The sequence below is a fragment of the Chelonia mydas genome, chromosome 2, assembly GCF_015237465.2.
Source record: "Chelonia mydas isolate rCheMyd1 chromosome 2, rCheMyd1.pri.v2, whole genome shotgun sequence".
Classification (NCBI taxonomy): Eukaryota; Metazoa; Chordata; order Testudines; family Cheloniidae; genus Chelonia; species Chelonia mydas.
Genome location: NC_057850.1, coordinates 104,115,355 through 104,139,987, shown reverse-complemented (window position 1 = coordinate 104,139,987; position 24,633 = coordinate 104,115,355). Strand labels below are relative to the sequence as shown.

At 42.0% G+C, this 24,633-nt stretch overlaps 1 long non-coding RNA gene across 1 annotated transcript in view; it reads left to right on the top strand.

Annotated features, from left to right (window-relative positions):
* The window catches only part of LOC114019526, a 784,643-nt gene extending 779,100 nt beyond the window's left edge, over positions 1 to 5,543 (top strand). The window contains exon 17 of the long non-coding RNA XR_006288645.1: positions 713 to 5,543. This is a non-coding gene — a long non-coding RNA (uncharacterized LOC114019526). The remainder of the gene's footprint in view (positions 1 to 712) is intronic.
* Positions 5,544 to 24,633: the final 19,090 nt, after the last annotated feature.

Genomic DNA, 24,633 nt, shown 5'->3' with positions numbered 1-24,633 from the left:
TACACACTCCCATTTCCATCCACCACCCTTTGGCATGGCATGTCCTCATAGGGTTGGAAAGTTTAAACAAAAATTACTTTGGTCTGCAGAATTAGCCCATGTCTCAGACTCACTTATAATTGAGCACAGATGTAGCATAAGCCAAGACAAGCCTCAGACCTGTGTGAATAATTTTTGCTCAGCATCAGCAACGGGCAGTGAGTCCAAAATTAGCAATTTTCCTTTTCGGCCTAAACTGGCACTTTGCCACTGAGACATTCTTTTTGCCTTTGTCCCCCCCCACCCCCCACCCCGAACGCTCAGCCACAACAATTGCAGGGATTTTGTTCTTTTCAAAGTTCCACTGGATTCTTCGGTACCTGCGGTATTTTTTTTTTAATTTAATTTTATTTACTTAGAAGCTTTTAAAGGCTGGTATCCACTCTCAGCGAACAGAAAGATTCTCTTTTAGAGCTGAGCTGGGTACACTGTGGCAGCAAACTCTGAATGCAAACACAAGATCTGTCTGCTGTTGTGTCCGCTGTGTGGCTAAGATGGTGACATGAGCAAACTTCTGAGTGCTGGTTGGAGGAAAGCAAGAGTGTGTGATCCATTCCTTGCAGAAACCCTCCTCTTCTGAAGCTCTAATATCCTCACCAGATTTTAAGTGTACAATGGGAGGTCAGGACCAGGAGCCTTCTTTGAGCAATAGATCTGCTTTGCTTTTTCTCAGGTTACTCGGGTTGCTCGGAAGAGTGAAGGCATGCAGGCTCTGTCAAACATTTACCCTGCCTCAAAGGATCTGAACTCAAGGCTTTGCCTGGGAACGGATAACAGAGAGAAGGCCACAGGAGTCGACTTTTAGAAGAAATTTGCATTTCCCTTTTCTTTGCTACTTGGGGACGGAACCTTGGTTGTGTCACAGACAATGGAGCATCTATTTTGTAATTGAATATGTACGCTGTGGATTGCATCCAAATGGGAAAAGAAACACAGCTCATAGAAACCAATTGTAAGCTCTTCAGAACAGGGACGGTCTCTAAATAGGCCTATGTACTGTGTTCAGAAAAATGGGGGTCTGATATTGGTTGGGATCATTAAGCGTTACTGCACTATTACTAATAAATAATCACATTCTGTGTATTACAGGGATTTGTTTGGACAACTCCCATTTTAATCATTATACCTGAATCATCTGTACATCCAGATCCATAAAATGACGAAATGCACAAATCAGAATTTCCACATACCCAGGGGGAAGAGCTCCATCTTGCAAGAAAAGCATGAGTTTTACTAGCTATTTTAATGTTAAGGCAGCTCAGTCAGGCTGTAACTGGCTCAAGCTGGCCCTCCCAGAAGCTGTAACATTCCTTGCCCGTTTATAAGCAACAGTAAGTATAGGGGAGTTGCATACGGACTCAGTTTTGTTTTACTGGCTTTCAGTAAAAGTGGGAAAACTGCAACAAAAAGCATATTAGAGAAAACCCCAAACTTTGTATTTGCATAAGGGTAACTAAACATGCACTGCAAGACTTATGGACTCATAGACTTTAAGGCCAGAAGGGACCATCCTGATCAACTAGTCTGACCTCCTGCACATCACAGACCACAAAATCTCACCCACCCACTCACTCCAGTAATTGGCCCACAACCTCTGGCTGAACTACCGAAGGCCTCAAAATTGGATTTAAAGACTTCAAGTTACAGAGAATCCACCATTTACACTAGTTCAAACTCGCAAGTGACCTGTGCCCCATGCTGCAGAGGAAGGTGAAAAAATTCCAGGGTCTCAGCCAATCTGACCTGAGGGAAAATCCTTCTAACCCCAACTATGGCAATCAGTAGACTCTCAGCACGTGGGCAAGGCCCACCAACCAGACGCCTGGGAAAGAATTAGCCCACCCCATCTAATGTCCTGTTCCTGGCCATTGGAGATATTTGCTAATAGCAGTCATGGATTGGCCATATGCCATTCTAGGTAATTTCATCACACCATCCACTCCATAAAGTTATCAAGCTCAGTCTTGAAACAAAATAGGTTTTTTTTCCCCAACTACTCCCCTTCAAAGGCTGTTCCATAACTTCACTCTTCTGATCATTAGAAACTTTAATTTAATTTCAAGCCTAAACTTATTGATGATCGGTTCATATCCATTTGTTCTTGTGCCAACTTTGGTCCTTAACTTAAATAACTCCTCTCCTTCCCTGATGTTTATCCCTCTTACGTATTCATAGAGAGCAATCATATATCCCCTCGTTGTTCATTTGTTTAGACTATAAGAAGCCAAAGTTTATAAAGTCTTTTCTTGAAAGGTAGGTTCTGCATTCCTCTGATCCTAGTAGCCCTTCTCTGCACCTGTTCCAGTTTGAATTAATCTTTCGTAAACATAGGAGGCCAGAATTGCACACAGTATTCCAGATGAGGTCTCATCAATGCCTTGTATAATGCTAGGGATAACACTTCCCTATCTCTACTGGAAATACCTTGCCTGATTCATCCTAGGATTGCAGTAGCCTCTTTCATTGCTGATTCACACTAGCAACTCATAGTCATCCTGTGATTGACCTGTACACCCAGCTCTTTCTCCTCCTCTGTTGCTCCAATCTGATAAATCCCCAGTTTATAGCAAAAATACTTGTTGTTAGTCCCTAAGAACATGACCTTGCACTTTGCACTATTAAATTTCATCCCATTTCTATTATTTCAGTTTTCAAGGTTGTCCAGATCTTCTTGTATGATATTCCAGTCCTCCTCTGTATTGGCAATACCTCCCAACTTTGTGTCATCCGCACATTTTATTAGCACTCTCCCACTTTTTGTGCCAAGGTCATTAAGGAAAATGTGAGATAAGATTGGTCCTAAGACCAGTCTCTGAGGAACTCCACTAGTAATCTCCCTTCAGCCTGACAGTCTACCCATTTAACCAGTTCCTTACCCACCCTTCAATTCTCATTTTAATCCCCATCTTCTCCAATTTAACTAATTATTTCCCATGTGGAACTGTATCAAATGCCTTACTGAAATCCAGGTAATCAGACATGATGCATTTCCTTTGCCTAGAAAAACAGTTATTTTCTCAAAGAATGAGATCAGGTTGGTCTGGCATGATCTCACTTTTGAAAAACCATGTTGTATTTTATCCCAATTACCGTTCACCTCTATGTCCTTAACTACTTTCACTTTCAAAATTTGTTCCAAGACCTTGCCTACAACTGAAGTCAAATTAACTGGCCTGTAGTTTCCTGGGTCACTTTCCCCCCCTTTCTTAAAGGTACTGTATTAGCAATTCTCCAGTCATAGGGTATGGCCCTCAAGTTTACGGATTCTTTAAAAATCCTTGCTATTTGTCTTGCAATTTCATGTGCCAGTTCCTTTAATATTCTCAGATGGAGATTGTCCAGGCTCCCAAATTTGGTCTCATTAAACTATTTGAGTTTGGCTTCCACCTCAGATGTGATAATTTCTATTTCCATATCCTCATTTCCATTAGCCACCCTGCCACTGCCCCCAAGCTCCTCATTACCCTTATTAAGAACTGATGCAAAATATTTGTTTAGGTGTTGGACCATACCTAATTTTCACCCCGGACTCAGTTCTTAGCAGTCTCACTTCTTTCCTTGTTTTCTTTTTATTTATATGGGTAAAGAACCTTTTACTGTTGTTTTTAATTCCCTTTGCAAGGTCCAATGCCGCTTGGCTTTTGGCAGTTCTCACTTTTTCCCTGCATTTTCTGACCCCCAAGAGGACACTTTTCTTGCTGATCCCTTCCATCTTCCATTCCTTGTTGGTTTTCTGCTTTCTCTTAATCACCTGTCTGAGACGCTTGCTCATCCAGCTTGGTCTGTAACCCTTCCCCAGGAATTTTTCCCCTTGCTTGGGATGCAAGCTTCAGATAGTTCCTGCAACTTTAACTTAAAGTAATTCCAAGTCACTGCCACATTCTGATCCTGGAGTTCTTTAGTCCAATCAATTGCACGAACTAATTCTCTTGTTTTTTTAAAGATAGCTCCTTTTGAAATCAAGGACCATAGCTGCAGACCTATTTTTATTTATCCTTTCATTTAGTTTAAGCTGAATTAACTCATGGTCACTCGAACCGAGCTTGTCCCCTATAACCAGTTCTTCTATGAGATCCTCGCTGCTCACCAATACTAAATCTAAAATGTCATCATTTGTTGTTGGTTCAGTGACTCTTTGGTGAAGAAATCTGTCAATCAGCCATCACATCCAGCAATATCTGGGCCCTACCATTATTAGTAGCACTTGTCCTCCAATCTATACCTGGGAAATTAATATCTCATAATCACACCAAGCAGAGCAATAAGCAGCTCTTATATGATATTGCAGAATGACTTGAGAACCAGGTCACAGAGTGCCTCTGTCACTACCCAGGGTACTGCCCTGCCTGGCCAGTTCATGTGGCCTCTCAGTCACAAACACATACCAGGTTGTTACCCTTTCACCACATGTGTATTTATTCTTTCCTTACACAGTATAACAGTGTACTTCAGGTTTACAGCAAAAGGAGGCTTATGCACAGCCTTCACTCCTCAGCCCAGGCTTATCCTCTGAGCTCTCTGTGATGCTGGCAGACCAGGTGCCAGCTTATGCCGAGGGCCTCTCTGAGCACTGACAAATGCATAGCTGGAGACCAGGCTGGCTCGCTTGTGGGTTAGTATAGTTAAAATAGATATTAATATTATAAGAATGCTTTTACTGTTTAGACTTTATGAAATGCTTGTAGGATGCTGCATGTAGTAATCCTACTTATAATATCTGCTCTCCATGTTAAAAGGCAATACTTAAATGTTTGCTCTAGAACTGTGAAAGGTTTGTTCTGAAACGCTGTATCTCACCAAACAGGAAAAAGTCTTCACTCATGCAAAAATTCTGGATTCCTATGGAAGTTATCTCCTGCCCATCAGGAAGGGCTACTGAATCCATTGTGGAACAAAGACTTTGTCATTTGCTCCCCCACCCACCCACGAAGAGGTTATGTGCAGAAGCATTTGTCCTATCATCTTAGACTCTGCGGGGTGGGGGGGGTTGGATAAAAATCCCTGACCAGAAGGTATTGGGGGTTTTTTTGTGCTGTTCGGACTCTAAGCAGCAAAGATTCCTAAGGATAAGCAAGAGATCACCAGGACTAACCTGGGGTAGCCCCAATGGACATATACAGCGGTCATATTTCAGCAGCTCTATCACCATCTGAAACCTAAAACTGCAACTCATTTGTGTGTGTATGTTTATCTGCTTTAACCTTGTAAATAACTCTTATTTCTCTCCTAGTTAATAAACCTTAGTTGGTTTGATACAGGATTGACTACAAACGTTGTCTTTGGTGTGAGATTTAAGGTCCAACTTGACCTGGGGTAAGTGACTGGCCCTCTGGGACTGGAGTAACCTGAATATTTTGTGATCTTTGGTGTTAAATGATTATCTATTAGAGAGGCAAGCTTGTTTAGGTAGCAAGATAGATCAGAATGCCCAGGAGGACTGTCTAACTCCATCTTATGGCTGTATAGTGCCTGAGGAATTTAGACGTATTACTTGGCTGGTGAAATCTAAGTATAGAACTCACAATCATTTTGGGGTTTGTGCCAACAGTCTGCCCTGAGGTTGGTATTCTTGCTTGTGAGCCATTCTAGACAGCATGACTCTTTCCTCTGAGCTTTCCCCTGCTTCCTCTTCCTTCCACTTATAGCCTCCCAATTATTGAGCCAATTGCCCCATTAGCCCAGCAATCATCACCCAAGTGTCACTAATCCCCAAAAGCAATTGATGAATTGGCTTCAATTAAGCCTGCACTCTTCCCAGTGCTGCAGCAACCTCAGTGACCAGGGTGCTACTAATGTCACAAACCATTAATACACTTTGCACTAATGCAAAATTTGGAACTAATTTCCCCAATGGGACATGCTGATGGCAGAGTTACACAGCAGAAATAATGAATTAGCATCATCCAGAAGACCCAGACGAACTATCACATACCTATGGAATTTATGAACTAGTTTTCTTTCTCTCTGACATAACAATCGTAATGCTACTAAGTAGGGGTCCAATTAAGGCAGAGATGAATTCCTTGGCAACAAGACTGGTTCTAATAAGCAATGCGAAACTGCAATGCAAAAACCTGACATCAGTGTTATGTTGGTAGAATGAACAAAGCAGACCGGTTTGAATACAATGATGGAATGTGCAGTGGTGTTTTCTGCTTTTTTTAATGTACTTATCTTCCCTCTTCTCCTGAATTCAAGTCCATGCTGTAAATTCGAATGTCTGATCTTCAGTTTCCAAGTGTTGAGGCTTTTTCTCTATAATGACGTAGTGGCTAATTGCTCTTAGGGAGAATGCAGCCTGAGAAAACTTTCCTTGTTTACCCATGAATATATAGTGCTGACTCAAAAATATAAGCAATGTAATGACTCTAAAATGATATCATAGCACATATGATCAGTCACAACAGATCATGCCATGAGAAAGCACTGGGAGGTAAAATACAAAGAAAAAAAAACTTAGCATGCCAATGTCACTTTGCACCTCTCATTCTCAACAGCTACTGCGGCGACCACAAATCTGTTGCATCAAATTCAGTCTTGTGTAATGCCATTGGCTTCAGTGAAGCAGAGATTATTTTTTTCCACTTGCTATTATTTATTTTAGAACAGTTTTCCTGATTGAATTCTGGTGTTATTATTTAACTTGGGCTGTACAGTGCCCTAAATGGATGCTGCCAAGTCATATTTGGCCCATAAATCAGGTTTTGTAAAAATAATCTTCTACTGAACCTAAGAACCATTTAAGTGTTTCCATGCATCTTTTTATTCTAACAGAAACATGTGTTTTTAAACATCCCCTGCAGCATTTGGATCCCAAGTTGTGGCAGAATTAGAAGGTCAACAAGCACTATATACACTGGAAAATAAATTAGACTTAATTTGGGGGTTTTTTTCAGTTTGAATAGCCTAAGTCTAATTAGCAAATATAGGTACAATTCCATTTCAGAGCTATTACTGGACTGAGAACCATGATCTTGAGAAGCAGCATAGTTTAGTGGATAGGTCACCGACCTGGGAATCAGGAGACATAGGGTGAAATTCTTGTTCTACTGAAGACAATGGCAAAACTACCATTGAGATCAGTGGAGCCAAAATGTCACTCCTGGAGTCTAGTGTAATCCCAGCTCTGACACTGACCTGACATGTGACCTTGGGCAAGTCATTCTACCCCTCTATGCCTCTGTTTACCTTCTTCTATCCATCATCTATCTTGTCTATTCGAATGTAATCTGTTTGGGGCAGGAACTGTCTCTTAGTATAGTTCAATCAAGGCCCATTGTTTTCAGTTTTTGTGTCGTTCAAAATTTTGTGGGAATTTCTCTGTGTTTATTATAAAAATTAAAAAATGGGTGAAAAGTAGGATAATATTGGTTTAATGCTGGGGGGATGGGAGGACAGAAAAAAAGCAACAAATAAAGAAAATAAGAGTACCGAAAGTAAAAGCAGTTTAATATGGTGGTTCATTTCAGGAACCGTACATTAACAGTATGCACACATATGCAAGTGCATGCATGTATTCGCTACAGTCTTCAACAGTCTTGCATTTACACTGAGACTAATTTAGTACTAACATAAACACCTCTACTTCAATGTAATATATTGGATTTTCTTAACATAATGAATATTTTCATGGACTTGAATGATCCAACATTTGGGCATAAATCGGTAAATACCAAATAATAGCTTTTGTAAAACTCAGGAAAATGTCAGTAAAAACTGAAAATGAAAGACCTTAAGTATAATGAAATTAAGACTGGAGCTGCCATAACATCAGGGCTCTCTAGATATTACTGTAATAAAATAAAATAATCATTGTAATTAATAAATGTCAGTGGCAATCTCTCTCAAGCCAGTAAATCTTTCTAAGTGGAAGACACTTTTAAAATGGGAAGACTGTAAGGAAATTTGATTTTTAAAAATATGAATTTTAAACTGACAGTGCCCTTTTAAACTCTGTAATCCATGTACTATCATAAAAATAATAGATGAGCAATCATTTAATAAAGGCTATAACTCCATCACAGGGTTTTGTTGAAACCATAACCCACGAAAGCAGCACGAGAACAGAATTCGCATAGCTTGTGTCCAGAAACCCCATACGGAATATCCTCATTTGGAAATTTTTATTATAGGGGGATACATATTGTTGCTGTATGGGAATTATCAGAAAATGTGTCTAACACCTCAGGAAATATGCCCTTAAAATCAATGGCTCCTCATTAACAACACACAGTCAGCGTCCTGTTACGTCTGTCAAATACATATTTGGAAACAACTTACAGAGTAAACCTTTTCACCCTGATTGTGGAATGGATGGAAAACCTCAACTGTTAAAAATATTTTCACTAGGTTTAAGTCTCCATAAAACTTTCAATATACAATAACTTTCATCAGACCTGGAGTGATTTAAACACCAAAAGTTTAAAAATACACGTTGAGGAGCAGCCTGATTTTGCGAACTATACAAAGCTTTGCTCTGTTTAAACATGACAAAGCAGATGTTTGTTTGTGAGCTTTATTTGGTGTTGCTTCTAGGACTGGCTCCCTTCCTGCTTGTTTTACCCTGTCCTCCCCTGCTGGGTTGTTGAGAGGCAGTGAGCAGTGAAAATAGGTCCACGGCTCATTTCCACGCACATTTTATTCCTTCTCTCCCTCTCTCTAGATTTTGCTACTATTAGTGGTATTTACTTTGCTGGCAATTTAAGAATCTGCAGAAAGCTCGGGGAAAGAGACAGTGAAAAGAAGTCTGGCTCATGGGGAAATATATAGGGTTACACAGCTGACAGGAGAATTAAAATTGTTTTGGGTAGCAGCCAATGACACACAGAAAAAAAATGCAAGCTTCTCTAGCTTGAAACCCACCCTAGAGAGAAGTGGGCAGCAGGAGCCAGGCCTGCATTCTTGCTCTGAAAGTCAATTAAGGATTTGATTGTTACTATTACCTACACAACTAGAAAGCTACCTGTGTTATGTATCACAAGGAATCAAGTCCTCCCGACGCAGCATCTTCTGTCAGTTTGCGGGGGGAAACCTTGCTTCTGGAACAGCAGACTCGGTGAGATATGATGGCTGGACATGAGGACCAGCTGTGGAGGAAAACTAAGTCTGGAAAATATTTTGTCATTAAAGGTTGGGAGACGCCAAAGAGGGGAGAATGAGATAGAGAAGTGGAAAAGGACAAAGATGATTGGTAGGTACTCATTGCATACAGAAACTCTCAGTAGAGCATTGTCCCTGGTCAGAGATCACAATGGCCACTCAGCGAAGAAGTTGGCTCAGTCCAAGGTAGCCGGCTGGTAGGTAGCTCACGGTGGCCTTAGCGTAATGTGAGTAGCGTGGGTGGCAGCACCCCCTACAGCTGTGAAATGATGTAGTGTTTTCCCACAAATCAAGGGACCTACAGATCTGCTTATTTAGAACCCAAAGGCCAGCCGTCAAGAGACTGTGAATAACTTGGATTTTTAATGATGAGATTTACATCCTAATGACCAGTTAGGATAAGTTTCCATTTTCAAAGCTATATTTTCAAGGAAAAGGGCTATAACTGTCCTTTTTTAAAATATGAAAGCTGAGATGGTCCTTTACGTTTCTACATCCCCGCAAAAGGGAGAGGCTCATTGTCATGAGCTCTGCAAACCCACAAAGACTGGCTCTGCTAATACTCTGCAGCACCCTTCACTTGCCCATGGTTTTTTAATTGAATTTTAGCAAGCATGCAAATGGGAGCTGGCAATGAAAAGAAAGGGAGATCTGGGTCCAGATTTAACAGAGCATTTAAGCTTTTGCTTCACATAAGCACGTGGAGATGGGCTCAGGAGACCTGGCTTCTATTCCCAGTTTTGCTTGGGCAAATCACATCACTCTCTGTGCCTGTCTCCCCATCTGTCAAATGGGAACACTGATACTTACCTCCTTGGTAAAGTCCTTTGAGATTTCTGGATGAAAAGTGCTATATAAGAATCAGGCATTATTATTCATGTGCCTAAAGTTAATTCTGGTTTTGCAAACAGGGCATTTTTTGGTCAGATAATCTTTCTGGCTAACAAATCCCATCTGCCTCCAATAAAGAGTCTCTACCATAATGGGGACTTAAGGCCACTGTTAATTCAAGCTGGTTTCTTACTGCATAGAGATTTTTACAGTTACAAGTTTATTTGCCTGGGTGACAGGTTTGCATTTTTTTCTTTCCCTTTTTTTTCTTTTCTTTTTTGTTGTTGCTGAGGAAATAGAGTGCAAGAATTTGAAATGCTAGCAGGATCTTTTTCTGGATGATCAAACAGTGCAAAGACAATGACTCTATGATCTTAGAGAGAAAGAACTTCTGATCACTTAGATTGAGAGACAGACAACCTGCCATTCATGGTCACTTTAACGTGCTGCTGCCCAATCAAGTGTATATACACACACATACTGATGAGCTTTGCAGGCCACAAATGCAAGAGCTCAGGGTAATCCTTCCCTTCACCTCCCCACCCACAGGGCAGTAACCTGTTCAGGTGACCGTGACAGCAGATAGACCAGCTTGGTCAAATTGAGATGGGGGTGGAATGGAGAATGTGTAACTTGATATAGTTGTTTTGGAAGTAACCAAATGAAGAAGTGCTATAAGCTAGGTTATCTGCAGAGTAATGGAATGATTTGTCTTGTTAAAATCTGAGTTTTCTGGCAACTGGCTCTGATAATCTCTGGCTACATGATGTCACCGCACAGATTCTCCAAGAATTCGGGGGTGAAATCAGAGAAATAAGAATAGATGATTATGTACTTACCAGATGCTATTGCTCAGCAGGCAGTTGCAAACCTTAAAAGCCATTTTTTCTGATCAACCAAACTCATTTCTGATCAGTGGCCATTAGGATTTTCCCATGTTTCTGCCTAATGGCAGCCAGAGAGATAACAATATTTTATGGGTCTGCGATATTTGACCAAAAAACCAAGTTGGACTTAGGCCCAGATCCTCTCCTTCCTCAGCTTCGCCTCAGAGTCTGAAACAGCATTTCTGTCATCTTTAGATGGCTCTCAACACTCAGGCCAATGCACTCAATAACTCTGCTCTAGCTTGCATCAAGCCAAGCTTATTTAGAGCAGTAAAACAGAGACTCAGTGAAAATAAAAGTACATTGCAAAGATTCATAACCACAAGCTAAGGTTACCTCCAACCTCACTGGTGAAAGAAAAGACGACTTGTATGAGCTATGGGCAAAATGTAAGCAGAAGAGTGTACATGCTAGATTCAGCCATCTCCTTGATTGTCCTCCTGGCTATCCCGCCTTTTTTGTTGTTGTTCATCTTGCTCCAGGCTCACAAGCCTCCTCTTCTCTTTGTCATTAATTGTCTTCATTGCATGATCTTTCTTGCTTATTAGCTTTCTTTAAAAAAATCCAGTTTCAAACAAACATTTGGGTAGGGTAGCACCTTCCCCCCAAACCTACAGGGTAGATGACTAATATTTTTCTCCTAAAGCTTTCATACATTTGAACCATGTTATCTCCCCTTGTGTATCCATTCCCTCCTGAGCCACTATCTTAATGACTGGGTATTAGGCCCATTAGGCTAGTCTTTTGTTCCCTCAAGTTACCTTAGTACAATGCTATTGACTCTTTATCTGGGCACATTATCTTTCTCCCCAGACTTCCCCCTAGTCCACATTAGTTATATAGGCCATGTCTGCACTACAAAATTAAGTCGACCTAACTTACATCGGGATACAGCCACTGCAGTAATTACATTGCTTGTGCGTGTCTACACTTTGCTCCTTGTGGCAGTGGTGTGCATCCTCACCAGAAGTGCTTGCATCCGTTGTACTGTCAATGTGGGGCATTGTGGGACAGGTCCTGAAAGCCAGTAACAGTCAACAGATGCAACACAGTATCTACACTGACATCAACTGCATCAACCTAACTACATCGACCTTGACTCTACGCTGCTCATGGAGGTGGAGTTGTTAAGTCGGAGTAGCAGGGCAGTTATGTCGGCAGGAGCAAAATGTAAGTGTAGACTTTTCCGTAGGTAGGTTGATGTAAGCTGCCTTGCATCAACCTAACTCTGTAGTGTAGAGCAGACCGAAGTGTGATATCAAAATACAGAAGTATCACAGCCCAAAACATTGCTTGTTTCTTTGCTATTAAATAGGATTCTTTCCGGAGACTAGCTCAGACCATCACACAGCCATTTTTTCATTAGCAGCGGTGTAAGGCAATCATTATGTTACGTCAGTAAACAAACTCTGAACAACTGAGAAAAGAAAACAATGAAAACACTTCAATTTTAGGGCCAAATTTTCAAATCAACTTCTAAAATGGTGGGTGCCACTTTTTATAACTTCACTTATGTACATGCAATTTTCTCCATCTCAGCTTTGACACATGTAAAATTTTGAGTAGTGACTGGAAGCGGCATTTCATAGAATCAAAGAGACAGATCCAGTTCTGTAGGTAAAGGGGAAGAAAACTTGGTAGAGCCAGGATGGGGCAAGAAAGCGGGGAGTGCTGCCTTCAAGTCATCATGCCTCCTTCCCTGGCACTTTTAAGCTTCTCTGCTGCAGCTGGACAGGCAGGTTTCAGGACCAGGCTCCCCAGGGTGGGTCAGGCAGAATGATGCTTACATCAGCATTTTCGCTACCACCAATCCTACAGGATATCCACTGTCAGCATTTACTTCTTGGTAGGGTGACCCTATGTCCCGTTTTGCCTGGGACAGTCCCCTTTTTAAGCCCTGTCCTGGACGTCCCAACTTTTTTGGCAGAATGGGCATTTGTCCCATTTGCTCTTGCCAACTGATGATTGGCTGGCAAAACCAGACAGGACAAATGCCCAGTTTTGCCAAAAAAGAGGGGAGCCCCTCCCCCCCAACAGGCTGTGGAGAAAGGTTCAGGGGGGTGAGCGGTGATGCCAGCCCCGCACGGTGAGGCTCAGGCAAGCAGCAATACCAAACAGCTCAGGACAGACCCACGCGGGGGGGCGAAGGAGTGAGCTCGGTGACACCAGCCCTGTGCAGGGGCGGGGACCTTGGTGAGACCCATGAGGGGGAGGGGTTCAGGCTAGCCCTCCACAGTGTCCCGTTCTGAGAAATATCGTCACCCTACTTCTTGGCCCTCTCTTTTCAGTGCTCCAAAAAGGGTGGTATGGGGCAGTGAGAGGGGAACCCATGAGAGCTCCCTGGCTGCAGCCATCTGGTCATCAGGATTATGGGAGAGCTATGCAGAAGGGCCAGTGGGCTTTGTGGAGATACAAAGCAGCCTGGCTACTCATCCTGTGGCCAGAACCTTACAATTTCTATAAGGCAGGAAAAGCCAAACCCCATCCCACCCAGGCACAGAAAACATTAAATGAAAAATGCAGTGTGGAAACTGTCTGAGTTTCCTCTTCCCCTATGTGGAAAAACTCTGCATAGGGAATGATCTGGCCCATAGAAATTAGAGACTGAGAAGAATGATTAAGTCATTCAGTCCATATCCCTGGGGCCAATTTAAGATTGTTCCCTCCACTACATTCTCTATTGTTTTTTTCCAGTGTAATTTCAAAAGTCCCAAGCGATGGTGCTTTCATTATTTCCCCAGAGAGGCTATTCCACAATCTAATACATTTCACTGTCAAGAAGTTTTTCTTCAGATTCATCTTAAATTTCCCTCTTAATTTCATTCCATTTACTCATAGTTATATCCATTATGCTATACTGAATTAGAGTTATTAGTTATACTATATTAAAAAGAATCTTCTCTGTCCTTCAAATTTTTGTGGGTTTTCATCCTGTTCTCCCTTTGCTTAGCCAAGCTAAACATTTTTATTGTAGCTTGTTTTCAGTTCTGCCTCCTGAAGATTTTTGTTGATTTTCTCTGACCTCCCCTTTGATAACGTATCTGCTGTAGTGGTGTCCGCAAACGGATGCAATATTCCAGGGGAGATCAAACTATGGCTCTTAGACAGGTATTATTGCCTCCCCGCTATATGAAATAATGCCTCTACCTATGCAGACCAAAATTGCACTGGCGTTTTCTTTGCTTGTTGCCATATCATACTCAAATCTCATGCCCAATTTGCTACCTGCTCTCAGCTGTAAGTCTCATTATAATGGATTCCCTGTTTCTTCCTTTCACTGAGTGATTGTGTTTGGGATTAATTTTCCCTGGATGTGCTCAGCATGTGTTTTGCAAAATTCAAGTCTAGTTCTGTTACATACTGCCCAAGTTTCCAAAATCTCTAGGTCCAATGCTACATACTGCCCAAGTTTCCAAAATCTCTAGGTCCACTATTTCTCTGCACTGGCCGGTGTTAATAGCGCATCCTTATTTAGGATCATCTGCAAATTTCATTAACACACTGCCTAATCTTCCTGATCATAAAACAGGATGTAACACTGTTTCCTGTCGACTTCTACTAGCCACCTCCTAACAACACAGTACCTTGCCATTCATCATTATCCTCTGTTTAGTCTTTTAGACAATTTTCCATCAACATTACACTGTTTCTATCCAAAACAATATGACTTATATTTTCAAAAAAGATGTCATGAAACACAAGATAAAACGCATTACTAACATCCGACAAACTGTGTGTTATCCACCGCATTCTATCGAAATAAAGCAACTGTGCAATTGCCTGGCATAACTTATTCTTTATACACTCATGCTGTTTATAGTTACAGGTCTATATTCTAGATGTTTAGCTTTTTTTCTGTAAATATTTTTACCTAATCTTGCCTCATTTATTTGGTGCAGAATGTATGCAACACTAATGGTCAGGATCTCTCTTCTTTTCATTTTGGAAAAATCAGTGTTGCATTTGCTTATTTCCCCCCTGAAGACTTTAAGTATCTCCTGTGGTTGCTGATGACTTTTTAGTTATACAGTGACATCATTAGCTAATTCTCGTAAAATCCTAAAACACATTGTTTTCTGGACTGAGTTTTGTACAAAAAAATCCTAGATTTTCCTTACATTCTGTTTCCCTTTTTTGACCTGAACAGCTAGTTAAAGTTTGGGGAGCTAGGATGTTCCAGTGGGAAGTAGAAACTGAGGGAAACTGGTATTATCTTTGATGCAGTCTTGTTTATTATAAGGAACATACAAAGTCCTGCTTCTCTGAAAATAGGAGGAACCAAGAACAAAAGGAGCAGTTTCTTAGCTGACAGTCCCAAATCTCTTTTGTCAACAGATCCAATAGCTCTCACTTTTTTCCCATCATACACTGTGTTCACAAGCTACTGCTTGCCTTTCTTGCTTTTTGCATCTGCTTTCTCTCCATGTTCTGCCTTCCCACACCTCCAACCGCAAAACACAAATGATACCCAGCAAAACCATCCATCCATTCAGTCCAAACTCTTGGGTGGATTCACAACCCCCTTTTACCTTGAGGAATGGGGAGGGGAGGGCTTCTAACTAACTCATCCTGACAGTTATGTTAATTGAAGGGTGCATTCACAATTCACGCCCAATCAGAGAGGTTTGTGATTCATGCAGTCACCAGCATCTCACAGCATTACAATACTCCATATCCAAATTAATTTCAAAACACTTTTCTGGCTTTGTTAGTTGTACAAAATTCTTTTCTGTATTTGCCCATACTTTGGCCACCCAAGGCCCTGATCATGCAAACACTTTAACATTAATCATCTGGGTAATGCTAATGGATGTTGGCACATCTATAGAATCAGGACTTAAGATTATGCACACAAAATAAGGAGTCTGTATGTTGCAGACTTCGTTACAGTACAGGCAGTTCCTAAATGAAATACTTTTGTAAAAGAATCACTCAGATTTGTCAACCTGTCCTATTTTAATGAAATTCTTCTATGGCAAAACCTCTGTCTGGCTAGTGAATTCATAGACCCTGCTGGCTTTCACTAGGGACAGATTGGGTGAATGTGAGTTTCTTTACCTTTTGTAAATGACACCTCTGTTATCAACATTGATTTGAAGGTGATGTAGTTTCTGTGTAAAATCTATTAGTTTTGTACATTCTTGGCAAGCAACTCTGCTTTGTTGATTAGATACAGTAACTGTGTCTATTTAAACAGGAGGCTTAAAATGCTTGGTTCTCTGTGGGTCTGTCTATGCTGCAGTGTAAGTCTGGGCTCAGACTCAGGCTTGATCCCAACTCCCCTTTTCAGCCTACACACAATTCTGTCTGACTTGGGTCAGCAAGTCCTTTGGGCCAGAACTCTGGGATTTGGAGGGATGGAGTAAGGGGTTTGAATCCTGCATGGATTCGGGTACAAACTCCATTGTTCTTCAGTGTGGATGCAGCTCAGCCCTGTCGCCCCCAGACTCAATTCCTGAGAGTCTGCCAACACTATCCTACAATCCCATGCTTTGTCCTTTCTGTCCCAAGACTGGCCAATCTCCCAGGAACTGAAAGCAATCTCCCTGTTTCAAGTAAGCCGCTTGGTGTTTAACCCTCCATTTTAGTCTGACTGGTGAGCTGCAAGAAGAGTGAACCTTCTCCTGCATTTCCAAGGGCCACTGACAAGAAGTCGTCCTTTGCCAAGTGCACTGCTACCTGGTCATGGGAGCGCAGCCAGATCCTGGTTAATCTCTGGTGCGAAATGAGCAAACAGTTCGACTTCAGCAAGAGTTCTGGGAATGACCATGCCTACCAGGAAATAGCACAGAAACTGGCAGCACTGGAGACTCACCTGACCGGTGACCAGTGCAGGGAGTGGATGAAGTGGCTAGAGAATGACTCCTGGAAAGCCGAGGATGAGTACCACACTTCTGGGAACTTGCTGTCATCCTGTCATTTTACAAGGAGTTTGACTGGGTGCTGGGTACATCACCGAGCAATGAGCCTGGTCAGCCAGAATTGATGAGCCCAGAATCCAGTCTAGGGCTGGTGGGGAGCCAGCAAGCACTGGGCCAGGCTGCCAAAGTGACCCTTGTGCTCCCAGGGGTCTCTGAGGAGGCTTTGCCGCTGGAGCAGCTGCACCACGTCCTGGGTCCCTACATGGAGGAGCCTGTTGCTGAAGAGCAGCCCACACGGAACTGACAGCAGAAACACAAGGGGCAGAAGTAGCCTTTTAGCCTGGTAAGTTTCTGGCCCTGTGTTTGCCCTTATTAATATAAGGATAGGAGGGATCTCCAGCTAATAACCCAGTGAAAACTGTATTAAGAGCCACAGGCAGCAGCGTGTATCCACTAAGGGCAGATTGCATGCCAGCGTCTTGGTGAGTCCCACTAACCCTGGGCTCACAATCCAGCACAGACATACCTATATTGGCTGGATAACAAAATATGCAGTGGGTGCTAAGTAGCCATTTAATACTTCTCTCTTTTTAGCCGTTTATAATCATCAGCACTTTAATTATGGATAGCTAACCACCAATATCTACAAAAGACATGCTGTAGGGGATGCTGTCAAATAGAATATACATGCTCCACCCTCTGTAGAAGGCTTTTAGCATCGCATGCTCCCTTTGATAGGGCTCTGGGTTCTGAACTATGTTAAACACCATTATTTGTGTTACCAACATCCCTTATTAAAACACCATCTCCATGGCATTCAGAATATTTGGCTCTCAAAGAAGTTTGCAGGTCACCTGTACATTTTCTGGACATCAGCTATTTCTGTCAAGTTCTATATTATTTGTTCTAGAGTAGCATCTTCAAGACCCATCCAAGAAAGGGGCTCCATTACCCCAAACAGCTTACAGAGTAAATAGACAAGACAGAGGAAGGAAGTATCATTTTCCTTTTCTTGATGAGAAAATTAGGTACAGAGAAATTAAATGAGTTGCTCAAGGTAACACAAGTAATTTACTGCAGTCAGGATTGTCCCGTTTGGTTATGTTTCAGTTTCAAAATCTCCTGTCTCTAGTGCCTTAATCACAAGACCATTCTTCCCCACTTCTAACAAGCATGACAAATCATTAACACAGCTAGACCAGACATTGTGAGACAATCATTTGGATAATTTCCCATCCTCTTTATTCATTTTCAAACAAAATTATTAGCTCATACTCTAATCACCCTTACCTTACCCCGTCCCTGAGCCTTTTGTCTAAATGCCTCTTTGTTGATCTGAGATAAGTGTTTAAAATGGTCATAATGCTGAGCCACTGATAGAGTTGACCCCAAGCATTTCTTACCTTTTTTCTTTTAAAGAGGAACCAACATTTGCAAATACTTGCAAATAAATTGGAAAAGCTAATTAACCCAGGCCTAACTGGCTTCCTAACTCAAATAATATTCCTGCTCAGTTACTCTCATACTAGGGCTTTTTTCTTTCTTTTTCCTGTAATGAATGGGAAATCTATAGAAGTACCATTTTTCTCCTTGCTTGTTAAGGAAACGCTATACAAACATTTTTACCAGAGACAAATCTGAGCAGGGGTTCTTTATGTTTAAAATACAAATTCTATTGCAGCCTTATGCAGTAATTATGCTATCGCTATGACATGATTTCACAGAGAAGTACGATAAAGCGCATGCTTTTTAATTAAAAAAAAACAAACAAACCCAACCCTACTACATTTTCTGCTGTTTCTCCTCCAGTTGGGCTTACAGGCTGACACTTGCTTATGAGATATAACAGGTGATGATGGGCCTGATCCTGGTAGTTTTGCCATTGACTTGTCCAGGAACAGATTGGGTCCTATGTTGGAAGTATAAAACAGCACATATGGATTCTGTGGCGATGGGCACATTAGAAATGCATGACTTAAGAGACACTTTGGGAAGTTGAACCTTCCAGCAAAATATTCCTTTAGCAAGATAAAACAAAGACACTGTCTTTTTCATGTACCTCCCTTTACAATCACAATTTTTAAAAACTAAAGTCTAACCAGAAGTGTCCTGAAAGATCCTATTTAACTGGAAATTGGCAACCCTGGAAACATGGCTCCAATCCTCATTACTGCTTTCACCTCATCCACTGGAATCAGAAACTTTTCAAACTGAAAGCAAGTATCTGATCCAGAAGAGTGAATTTGCCATTAAATGCCATGAAGCCTGATGCAACTACATTGGGTACAATTGGGCAGCAGAAATGAAAAGGAAAAGGCCAATCTTCAGATCAGGTGCTACCTATTAGGTATGGATAGTTCAAGGTCTGAGTTGTTGGGGGAAAAAAAGGCAATCAATTGCTAACACTGCAAACACTTGACAAACCTAAATACTTTCCAGCCTTTTCATCATCATGTATTAAAGATCAGAACAGAATCAGGTCTGTACTAGAATTGTTATTTTAATATTAATAGATACATGTTTGGGCAGGAATCTGTTTTCGCTTTTATTTGTCAGCACCAGGATACCCTGTACTATGGGCCGGACACTGATTTCACTTGCACTGGTGTAAGTCAGGAGTAACTCTGCTGAAGTCAGAGTGATGCCTGTGTAAAACAGGTGTAAACAAGAGCTGAATCAGACCCTGTGTGTGCAATATAGGCCACCACAAATTCTGCTGCTTCACGTGCAAACTACACAATTGACATGGTCTAATTTGCTTATGGTAAAAACACCCTCATTCATGATGAAAACCTTGATTACTTTAAGCATTCAGAACCAATTTTTTTAAAAAAGCCTGATATTCTTTTATTGAATGCTAATTAAAACAGCAGCAACCCTCACCCTTTCTAGGAATAAAATCAGCTGTTTCAAAAATTGATTACTGTAGTGAGTAATGCCTCAGCAAACTTCTTTATTTATTGATAAGTCTGCGTTCTATATTGAGCTGCAGTTTGATAGCCAAGACTGTTGTGCCACATGCCCTTTTTTAACTGCTCGGAATACCCCATCTCCCCATTAAATATCCCCTTGCCCTTTGTTAAGTTTGTTGCCTATTAAATTGCATGTCTAGCTTTGGAGCTTATGTTGCCGCCCCCCTGCTGCTTTAGCTCCTTATCTCCATAGGATTTACTGTAGCACACAGAGAGCCAGTGGATGAATTTGCACATATTTGCAATGTGGAACCTTGACTTTTACTGCTTCTATGTAAATGGAAAGAAAAAAAAAAGTAATTCCCTTTTCATGATCCGCAATTCATCATCGCTAAAGCACTGGGGGGAAAATAGTTATCAAGTTTCCATGTTACGTTATAACTTCAAAGGAAATCTTTGATTTGAATGCAAAGTCTGAGGGCTGGGAGCAGATGACTCACCTCATGGTGGTGGCAACCACCGTCTCTCATGGAGAAAAACAGCTCATTAAAATGCTATAACAGCAGCTGGTATCCCACTAGCCTTGTTTATGCTCTTTCAGGGACTCAGGGAGACAGTATATGAGCCTGTCCCCAAAGCTAACCCTAACCTCAAAACTACTCTGGCTCTTGTTGAAATGGTTTGCCTTTGGGGTAACTCTTTCCTAATAAGCAGATTTAAAAAAAAAACATCTATGGTAGCCTAGATTTTTAGAAATCACATTCAGTTTTGCCTTGTTTTATGCCCTTTATAGAGGAAGCACTAAAGTTACAGCATCAATCAAGCCACTTATGTCTGAATTAAACTATAGTCCATCAGAGCCATAAACAGCCCATTTTATTGCTACATGTTATTACAGAAGGCTACATGTTATTACAAAACTTCCTTCTCTTATTTAAATGTCTCTAAGGGCCTACATCAGCCCACATCTCTCTTTTAGGAATCTATTTTTCTGCTTGTAGTAGAACAGTCCCACTTGATCTCTTTTTATACCATTATTCCTGCTCTGCTGCTAGGATACTTACGTCTGTTTATAAAACTGATACCGCCCCACATTATTGCAACCCTGATATAGTTAGAAATAATCACAGGAAGTAACTCACCCTCCACCCCCTCGTCCTTTATGCAGCATAAGCAAATTCTGTGAGGCTGAAGGAAAAGCGGATGTACTGTATACAAGTTATTTCCAGGCCTTGTAAATGTTCTATAAAGGTGCCTTTGAGGACATTACAGCTTTTAGGCCTATTTGTGTGTCAGACTAATAAAACTATCATATCAAAAACCATGTTATTCCTTCACTTCAGACAGGACACAACAGGAAAAGTTGCTTAATCCATTTCGTCTCACAAGGGGCTTGATTTTCACTTGTATAAATTATTCCTGTTTATCATACTTTTGAATAAAAATACCTATTCATATACATGAATTTGAAACATCAGCAGAACTGTGCAAGGTTATCCTCATTGAAAGCCTGATCCTGACCTACTGAATTCAATGATTATTTTGCCATTGACCATAGTGGGAGTGCAACTGGACCCTAAATTACTGCTACATACACATTTATGTATGCTGCAAGTAAACATTATTTAGGGGAATATTGCATGGCTTACACTTTAAAATGCAGGCGGTCTAAATCCTTAAAAATCCCATTTAGATCCCCTAAATAGTTTTCATATGATGCTATGATTAATTTAACAAAAACTAATTCCTTCCCTTGTCAGCACAATATTAACTCCAGCCCTAAATGCTGAGGGATAATTAAAGGAGTCTGGCCCAGATTCTGCCACCCTTTTCAGGCTGAGCAGTTTCTTAATCTGTGACTGCTCCCAATGAAATCAGCGTAAGTAAGGCTGGCTCTGTATGTCTTTAGAAGAAGATGAATGGGTTCTAGGACAACATTCACCTGCCTTTCTGATGCTGATCTAACACACTGGCTTCCACTATCATACAGAACAAGATAAGAGCTCCCCCTATGTTTAAAAGTGTAGACTTTCCCCAGAGGTGAAAGTAAGCTGATACGCCCCGGTACGGCATACTGGTAAGAGCCGGTGCACCGTACTGGGACCGGCTTTCCCAGACGGCAATTTAAAGCCCTGGGGTAGCGGTGGCGGGGCTCTGGCGGGGATTTAAAGGGCCCCGGAGCTCCAGCGCCCGCTACCGCCCCGGCCCTTTAAATCCCCGCCGATGCTACCCCAGGGCTCGGGCAGCAGGGCTCAGGCGGGGATTTAAAGGGCCCTGGAGCTCCAGCCGCGGCTACCGCCCCAGGCCTTTAAATACCCGCTGGAGCCCTGCTGCCGAAGACCTGGGGTAGCGGCAGTGGGGCTCCAGAGTGGATTTAAAGGGCCGGGGCGGTAGCGGCAGCTGGAGCCCCAGGGTCCTTTAAATCCCTGATGGAGCCCGGCCGCCGCTACCCCAGTGCTCCAACAGCAGGGCTCAGGCAGGGATTTAAAGCGCTTGGGGCTCCGGCAGCCGCTACCACAGGGGAGCCCCAGGCCCTTTAAAGCTCTGCCAGAGCCCAGAGCCCCAGGGTAGCGGTGGCAGCCAGGAGCCCCCAGGGCTCCTCAGTGATTTAAAGGGCCCGGGGCACCGCTGCGGTAGTGGCAGCTGGAGCCCTGGGCCCTTTAAATCACCCCTGAGCCCCGGGGTTCCCAGCCACCTCTTCAGCTGGTAGCTTGGGGGTGATTTAAAGGGCCCCAGGCTCTCAGCCACCACTACCACAGCTAGAGCCCTGGCCCTTTAAATCAAGGTTTAAAGGGCCTGGGGATTTAAGGCCCTGCCTCTTCCGGTTAAGGCCATGCCGCTTACGGTTGAGGCCACACCCCCTGCTCAGGACTCCGGCGTCCCGGTAAGTCCTCTAACTTACTTTCACCCGACTTTCCCCCTGGAGAGTGCCTCTGGGATGCACCTCTCCCATTGTTCCTGAAATCCGTTTTTAATTTTCAATTGATAACTATAAACCTTTAAGGGTGATGACAGGACATAATTGGTTTAAATAGGGCCCATAAGCATCAGCTGTCCATATACAAAAAGTTACTGTTTTTTCAGAGCCATTTAAAAATTAGTGAGGTCATCCAAAGCTTTTATTCAAATAAATCAATTCAGAACATTCAATAATGCAGGGTGCCTAATCAATAGTAATCCATTTTCAGAATTGTCATCTATTATACAAGCTATGAATGGCAATAGGTAAATCATGGCAAGCCGTCCACACATAGACAGAGCCATTATATCACAACAGGGGTCACGTTGGAATCACTTCATCTGTTTCAAAGGTTTGAAAGCTCAGGATGCCCTGGATTTTCAAGCAGGCCCATCTGTGAGATATTTCTGGCCACAGCTCTCTGGTTTCCCCACCAACAGTGGTAACTAAACCTCTGTGATGTGCTCTGTGCCCTGGGATGGATTATTTGCATTAGACATAATCTTCTGGTGGCTCTGCAGGTGTCTCTAGTGCAGAGAAAGAACTATGGGGTGATGCTCATGCAAGTTTGCTTGAAACATGATTTAAACATAAAAATAATACAGAAAGGTAGGTGAATGTTTAGAGCTGTAATCCTTTCCCTGGGGCACATTCACGGTTTGACTTTTTGCTCAGCAACATGCGCAAAGGTGGCATAGACCACTGATTCTTCAGTTTGTCACTAAGCCTTTTGACTAATAATAAAACAGATAATAATAAACAAAGAGCCCACCTCATTTGTGCTTTGCCTTCCCTAGTAGTCACCTGAACGGAATTTTCGAACAGTACACTTCAACTCATTTAAAAGTTCTGTTTTTAATTCTATTCATAGATGATTGTGCAAAATTCACTTGTATGGGTTGGAGATGTTCCACCTGGAAAAAATTAATACTGGAAAATGGTATTCCCATCTGTACAAAAAAAAGGGGGGGAGGGGAGAGAAAAAACAGGGAATAGATGTTGGTCTGTGTGGATTAAGGAAGTGCAAAGCACCAAGGACATTTTCAAAACCAGGAGCCTAACGTTAGCCTCATAGGTCCATATTTAGACACCTAAACAGCTGGATTTTCAGAAGTCCACAGCTCTCGGTATCTCCCAGTTTTCTTTAGTCTTCCCTCAAGGTGAATGCTCATCACTTTTGGAAATCAGGGTATGTCCCACTGCAGTCCAAGCTGTGATTGCAAAAGGCATAGGCATACCCACTGTAGCTTTAACTTCACTAGCATGGATAAAAATAGCAGTGTAGATGCAGTGGTGCAGGTTACAGTGTTGGCCATACAAGCCTGCCGTGGACCCTGGATGTGTATTCGTATTGCTGAAGCCTGTGCTGCCATGTCTATGCTGCTATTTTTAAGCCACGCAAAAGTGGGTAAAGCTAGCATGTGTCTACCTGAGCTGCAATCACACCGCTGATTACAGTGTAGACGTACCCTCAAGATACATAATGAGGGTATAGTCAGGCCAGGGTCCATGTGTCTCTCTGTGTTTGTGCATCGCTGAGCACAATGGTAGGGTTCTACTAGAAAAAATAAATAATAATATGCCAGCACATAGAGATGTTTAGTTCATTTGTGGGCAGATTTCTTAAAGTTTTTCAGCAGCAAAGTTACATACCCAGAAAAGAAATTTCTGCTTAAGATGTTAATTGTGTAAATGGGAACGTACAGCATGTAGATGGAGCAGGGTTTGCAATCAGGATACATAATAGATAATGAAACAACTAAAGTAACAGCAGGCATAACTAATGCAGGGACGCTTAACACAGGAAGAGTGTTCTGCTGATATTAAGTGATCGGCTTCACAGTTTTCAAGGGACACAGCCATACTTTAAATCCCCTTTTTACACAAGGAGATTTAATTTAAAGCGTTATTTGACTGCAGCTTTTCTTCAAGCCCTGCTCCTTTTTCTTAAAGCTCACAGCACAATTGCTGCCTTAGTTTTCACTACTTCTGCTTTTCCTCTTCTGAACAAATGTACTAATTATGTGCTATACAATTTCTTTCCA